Below are 8,034 nucleotides of genomic sequence, written 5' to 3'. Positions count from 1 at the left end.
CCTTAGATGCAAAGAGAAATACATATCACCCAACAAAGTAGGCACATGATTCCCAAATAAGAAAAGTCTAATGGCGTTAACATCAACAAAACCGTCAATGTTAGGGAGCAAAGCTAATCCATAGATGAGCAACACAAAGACAGCTTCAAAAGCGTCCACACTACCGGCTTGAGCAAAAGTGGTAGCTTCCTTGATGAGGAAAATAGATGACAATCCAAATAACCCTCCTTTCTTCACCTAATGAGCCTCTATCTCATACTTCTTCAAGTGAAGAGCTTCAGCAATAATACTAGATTGGGGAATCTCATTCAATCCATTAAAAGTCACTCTACTAGAAACAGGTATCCCCAAAAGATGAGAATACTCCTCCAAGGTAGGCACAAGCTGAAAATTTGGGAAAGTGAAACAATGGTAGAGGGGATCATAGAACTGCACCAATACACTCAACAATCCTTCAATTACATCAGCAGACAAGATAGACAGAAGCTTCCCATGGCGTTGTTTGAAGTCCAAGGGATCTAATACAAAAGATGCTAGCTTCCTTAACTCTTTTAAGTCGGGACATCTGAAACTGTACTTCTTAGTGTTCCTTCGTCGACAATCCATGGTCTGAAAGTGTTTGCAAATGATACCTTAGTTCCTTGAAATTTTCGTGTGATGAATGTTATGATGCGCATGAATGCATGAATGCAACAATCACAAATAAGGGATCACACACAAGGCAGACAAAGGTCAAGGGATGAATCATGTCATTGTCAAGATCAATCATCCATTTTGGTGGATTATGGTTTACACCTAATCAACACCCAAGTTCCATTGATATTGACAAGACTTGATTAGATCAACCAAGAATCAAGGGTTTGTTGCAAGTCACGAGCATGGAGTCTGGGTAAGAACCATCCCAAAGGAGTGAACTAAGGATAAAAACCTGTAGATCATGTTCTAAAAAGTTCCTAGAATCTTAATTCCATCTATCAGATATTACAGGTTAAGATGACTGATTCATCGACCCATAATACTCTTAAGAGAAACTCGTCTGAGTGTAGTATCGCGTAACAACTGTTATCAAGTCTACAATTGAACGGTTTCTGCACTACGTCCTAAATAGGCAAAGATGGGTTAGGTGTTCTAAGGTCCTCATCTTCTCAGACCCAATTAGAAATAGTAATGCTTAACCACAAATACTTGTGTGACATTTCCAAATCCAATGGAGTATCCATGAGCATATGCATCACAGTCAAATTGGGAACTTCATTCCAATATTTCACTATAATCATTGACGCCAATGTTGCAAGAGCATCTGCCATCCAGTTTTCATCTCGAGGGATATGATGAAACTCAACCTTTGTAAAGAAAGTTGAAATCCTCCTCGCATAATCTCTATATGGGATTAAACCGGGTTCATTTGTATCCCATTCACCTTTGATATGATTCACGACCAAAGTCGAATGTCCATAGACGTCCGAATACTTGATTCAGAGATCAATGGCCTCTTGAAGCCCCATAATGCAAGCTTCATATTCTGCCATATTGTTTATACACTTGAAAGTCAATTTAGCTGTAAACGGAAAATGCGTGCCTTGAGGAGTAATAATCACTACCCCAATGCCACTACCATATTGATTAACAGCTCCATCAAATACCATGCCCCAACGGGAACCAGGTTTTGACCCTTCTTCAAGCAATGGTTCGTCACAATCCTTCATTTTCAAGTACAAAAATAGTTAGATATGTACTAGGTACACAGAGGGAAGGTGTTAGCACCCAAAGTGTACTAGATACAAAATACCAAAAATATGTCTTTGCATCTATCTAACTCTTTTATGTTGGTTACACAGAGGGAAGGTGTTAGCATCCAAAGTGTCCTAGGTACTCCTAGGGATCCCTTTTTGTGTGCATATGTATTTTGTACAAAGTGATGTTTACAAACAAATAGAATGGGGGGATGAGAAAATAATTCATTAATTATATTTGTGTTTAACAAGACCTTCAGACTTGTGCCTACGTACCATAATAAAAATGAGGGATCAAAACCTCGTAGTCCGTGCTACAAATTTCAAAGTGGATATATTGCTTTTAACAAAAATTAAGTTTGAAAGGCACAAAGGCCTAAAAATGGTTTGAATGAGTTAGTTCTTTTTGGCTTTTTGAAAGTTTAAGTCAAGTATAGTTAAGTTTATTTACGAATTTGATTTAAGAAAAGAAGTTTGAAAATGCAATGACATAAGGCCAAAGTTTCTATCTTTTGCAAAAGTGGTCAAAGTTTAGAACAAAAATAGTTCACACAAAGAAGGTTTTTGAAAATGGAAGGAGAGATTTTGAAATTAAAGAAATAGGGAGAAGATGAAGAGACTACCCTATGCACAAAATTTAAAAGTTTAGAGTTGGAAAGATCTGACCAAATGAGTAGCAATCCAATAGACAAAAATGTCAATAGAAACCCAGAATTCCCTTGGACTTTTTAGAATCAAGCAACACACAAATGCATAATTATATTCTCTTGAAGAGCAAAGGCATCAAATAAAGATGGTCTTATCCAACCTTATCCATTCCATGATCTTCTTCATTGCCTATGTAACAAATGAACTCCATAAGTCACAGGTTCTAAATAGCACCTTAACAATGATCATGTTGCAGATGAACTTAGAGAGGTCTTCAAAGATGTATAAGATGAAGTTCAAATTTCAAGCTCTTGGTTCTTCAACAAGTTGGCATTGACCAAGTCCTTTAGCATAGGAAGGTTGCCTAGAGTCTAAGTCCATTTGTCCAATATCAATCCAACAGTCCACTCAAAAGTTTTTTAGGGTTTTTATGATTATTATGTATATTAATGGTCAAAGATCACACAAACAAGCAAAGTATATACAAATAAAATAATATCACACAATATGGTCCAAATGGATAAAGTTAAAATTTCATTAACATAAACAATTAGAATGATATGAACAATGGCAAATGAAATAAAGTGCAAAAAGTAAGTTGCATTAAAGTAAAAACTTGAATTAAAAGTAAATAGTTAGTAAGTTAGAGGTTAGTTTTGCTTTTCTTTTCAAGTCATTCTTGGTAGAACACTCAACCCACTTATCACAAGCATGGATCCTTGAGCCAAAACACCTTCCAAAGGAAGGAAAGAAGGCCAAGTTTCCATACAATACCATGAAAGAGGGGAGCCTTAAAATCTCACTAACTAGAAGGCTTATGCCTTTTGTGTCAAAAATTTAGCGCTATGTTAAGCAATCGTAATTGGACTTATGTAGAAGTCACAACTATTTGAGTTTGGGCAAAAGAATTTTGGTGTTAATGCATGTTAGAGACATAGTATAATGGACTATGCTCATAAAATATACCACACACAAAAAAGAATATGCAAAAGATGTGGCCTAATCTTATCCATACTCATGTTAATTTTTCAATCAACTAGCATTAGGACTTTGAGATATCAAAGGCCAAATGGAATGAATGACTTAAGAAGGGGAATAAGATGAAGTGGGAGGGGGATGAATGAGATCACAAATTGGTCAAAGGAGGACTTTTACCAAAGTAATATCATTCATTCATTTTGGGAGATGGATTGTACATTCCATCAATCCCCTAAATCCAATGATATTAAGTTGACAAAGTCAAGTCAACCTTGACCAAGGCCCAACAACAAAAAGAAAACTCAACCAAGTCAATACAAATGGTCAACATAATTTAAATGGCATTTATTCAATTAAAAATAATAAAATAGTGCATTTAATCAAATATGTTTTGTCCAAATCCTAAAATCTCATCAAAACACCAAAGAAATGACCATGAGATTTATCATAGGTCAAACAAGGTCAAAGGACCTTGGAGATAAAATTTCATAATTTTTGGACATTTAAAAATATTTTTAAGCAATTAAAAACAAATGCAAAATCAATTAATTCATGAAAAATATTTATAATGATCCAAAAAATAATTTTAATTCAGAATATGGAGGACAAAAATATTTGAATTTTTTTGGTGAAAGTCCCATATTTTTTGGATCAATATTGAATTAAATATGAATTATTGAAGAAAATGCAATTAAAACAAAAAAAATCAGAAATTCCAAATTACGTGGACCATCAGATCTCCCTCATTAATTGAGGTGGCAGATCTGATGATCCAAAACGCGCGTTCCAAATGAACCTTAGTCAACTACGCTGCACAATTGGTCTTTAAAACCAACACTCCAGATTAGAACATGAGACATGGATCCTGTGGTTCAGAGGTTGGCCAAGTCCTCGTCGGAGCCAGAGCTCTGGTCATCTTCTCCGGTGAACCTCATCGGACTGGTCAACATGGACAATCACCAAAAAGGGAAACAAGGACATGATCTTAAAGAAAAAATGGCACTGAGCTCGAATCTGACCATCATTCATTCCAATTCCAAGTATATTGAGAGATGTGTGGAATTGAAATTCGAGGTACGTGAACTGAGTTGCTTCGATTTGACCACAAAGCAACTCAATCTTCTTGTCTACATTGGTAGGACTTCAGACAACCAAAGAATCAATGGAATTGAGCAAGAATTCGACGGAATCTAAGAGCTTAAAATTTCTGAAAATTACCTTCAATGGAGGTCTGAAGTCGATGGATCTTGAGCTTGCTTATGCTTGGACTCACTCCACTTGCTTGCAGGAAGAGAATGGAAAGGTTAAAAAGTAATGGATTCCTGGAGAATTGAATTCCAAAACAGTGGAGATTCAAGCTCAAATTCAAACGAATTTATCAGGTTTATCCTTTGAGAATGGAGGGTTTTCAATGGGGGATCAAAGCTGGGACAATTGTCTCTTTATTTTTGAGCAATTGGGGCTATATTTATAGCCAAGTCATGTGATATTTGCACACTCACTTTCACTTTCCAAATTTGGAAAATGTGATGTAATGTTGCATGGGTGTGCATAGGCCCATGAAATGATAACTTAAAGTCCATAATTGAAGATCAGATGTGTTGAAGAAGGCTTGGATTGCAAGGCACATGTACATTGATACTTGAAGATTGATCCATGCCAAATGATATCAGCCTGTTTAAGCCATGCGCATCCTATGCATTTCTCATCCAAAATGAATGAGTTTGAGCTCTTTAGAAAGGTGAGATCAAGAGGAACAACTTTTATTTTCAACACTTTTTCATTTGGAGTTTGGAAATTGGAGAAATTTGAGGTGGAAGTTTGGAATTTTTTGACATATCAAAATGTTTCTAAGTGTCAAGCCATATGTCTCAATATTCCACCTTGCTTAACTTTTTATATGAGCTTCAAATGAGAAAAGTGTCTTCATAGAAGTTGTATCTCTCTCAAAGACTTTCAAAATGGTCACAAATTTCATGTCATTTGGATTTTATATGATAGAGTTATGCATTTTTGAAGTTTTTAAAAATCACTTGATCAATGGTATAGGTCAAAAGTGACCTATAATGTAGCCTCATATCACATACTTTAAAAAGTTGAACTAGCTCCCACTCCAAACATAAAGGTTGAATTAGACACATTGAATTTGATTGTGGGAAATATTTCATCTCATAAAAATTGAGCAAGTTATGGCCTTGGGAAGTTGACTTTCAAATTTGGGTTTAGAAAATATGACCTATAATGTTTCAACATAGAAAATGATTTTCCAAGCAAAACTAGATCTAGGTCTAAACATTAAAGTTGTTTGTAATGTCATTTAGAGTAAGTTTTCTCTTGGAATCAATTTCATGTGGTGAAAATGGTAGGAGATAGGGTATAGGGAGACCCAGTTTTGATGAGATGAATGCATCTGGCCAACCATCATCAACCAACTTGCTAATTTCTAATTCTCTTGACTTTCTTGGCTCATGGTAGATCATATATGAATAAGATGATGAATTTTTAAGTGTCCCTTGAGAAATTTTATTAATTGGTGAGATAGCTTATTGGAGAAGTTACTCAAGATACCCAGTCAAACTAGGGTTTCCAAGGAAAATCACCTTCAAACTCTTGAAGCAAACATGACCAATATAACATGTAGGAATCATTGGGACTCATACATGATGTTAATAACCATTCTTGGATCAATTATTGGTTGTGCTCTTTGTTCATGAGGGTCCCAAACCCTAGATGTGAACTTGATGAATCAATGAGATCATGCCCTACCTCCAAAAGAGTTAGATAGATGCAAACACATGTTTTTGGTATATTTAGTTAGTAAAAATATAATATACAAGTATGATATAATCACAAAGTGCTTGGTAATCTCTCCCAAAACAAATCCAATGAAGGAGGGGTAAGGAGGATGCCAAGATATGATCCCAATGCTAATGCTTATGATGGAACTGCATGAGGGATCTTATGGTCAAATTGGGGTGTTGCAGACGCAGACGCTTAGCAGCCCAAGCCAATGCGCAACAAGTCTTCTCTAGCATAGAATACCGAGTCTCATAGTCGGTGAACTTCTTACTGAGGTAGTAAATTGCAAATTCTTTCTTTCCAGTCTCATCTTGCTGACCAAGAACACACTCCATAATCTCTTCAAGCACAGCCAAATACATGATCAACAGTTTTCCTTCAACAGGCGGAGACAAAATCGAAGGCTCAAGCATATATTCTTTGATACTGTCAAAAGCTTTCTGGAAATCTTCGATCCAATCACAAGACTGATCTTTCCGAAGAAGCTTGAATATAGGCGCACATGTTGCAGTCATGTGTGAAATGAATCTTGAGACATAATTCAAGCGGCCGAGAAAACCTCTAACTTGCTTCTCAGTTTTGGGCGCAGGCATCTCTCGTATTGCTTTAACCTTGGCAGGATCAATTTCAATACCCTTCTCGCTGACAATAAAGCCCAACAACATACCAGAACGAACACCAAAAGTACACTTATTGGGATTCAAGCAGATTATATACTTCCTCAAACGTTGGAATAGCTTCAACAAATGCTCAACATGTTCTTCTTCGTCAATAGATTTAGCAATCATGTCATCGACATAAACTTTAATCTCTTTATGCATCATATCATGAAAAAGAGTAGTCATTGCTCTTTGGTAAGTTACACTAGCATTCTTCAAACCGAAAGGCATCACTCTATAACAGAATGTTCCCCAAGGTGTAATGAATGTGGTCTTCTCGATATCTTCGGGTGCCACCTTGATCTGATTATATCCGGAAAAACCGTCCATAAACGAAAAGACTTTGAATTTAGTTGTATTTTCTACCAACATATCAATGTGTGGCAGAGGGAAATCATCTTTCGGACTAGCTTTGTTCAAATCTCTATAATCAACACACATGCAGACTTTTCCATCCTTCTTCGGAACAGGCATAATATTGGCCACCCATTGCGGATACTCAGCAGTCACAAGGAAACCAACATCAATCCGCTTCTGCACTTCTTCTTTGATCTTCACTGCCATATCAGGATGCGTTCTTCTCAACTTCTGCTTGACTGGCGAGCATTCTGGCTTCAACAGCAATTTATGCTCCACAATCTCAGAATCCAACCCAGGCATGTCTTGATAGGACCAAGCAAACACATCTGAATATTCTCGAAAAAGATCAATCAACCCTTTCTTAACATCAGGACATGGTCGAGACCCAATCTTGACTTCCTTCACATCATCTTCGGAACCCAAGTTGATTAACTCAATCTGCTCTTCGAATGGCTGAATGGCTTTTCCTTCATGCTCAAGAAGACGAGACAATTCATCACTTTCCTCCTCAGCCTCAAACGAAGGGAATTCAAAACTTGGAGAAGGAGATGGATCATTGTATTCAATGGGGTTAGAAACCAACCTGCATAATGAATTGATATTTTGATTTTAGAGAAGTCAATTATGACCAAATATTATGCAGATGGACAATTATTGTTATTTATTTAAGTTTTTTGTGATTACTACTTTCAGAATAAAGCAAAAAGTAAAAACAAAACATCATAGATGTGGATGAATAGATTTATATTTTATTAATGATCAATTTGAAATGCCCAAACAATGTTCACTTCTCCCTTAGGCATAGGAGAAGGATTTTCAAAAACAACTAAAAGCAATTACTTAGATCGATTCATAAT

This window comes from Lathyrus oleraceus, chromosome 5 (assembly GCF_024323335.1).
Source record: "Lathyrus oleraceus cultivar Zhongwan6 chromosome 5, CAAS_Psat_ZW6_1.0, whole genome shotgun sequence".
NCBI classification, from domain to species: Eukaryota; Viridiplantae; Streptophyta; class Magnoliopsida; order Fabales; family Fabaceae; genus Lathyrus; species Lathyrus oleraceus.
Note: the sequence above shows the minus strand (reverse complement) of the source record.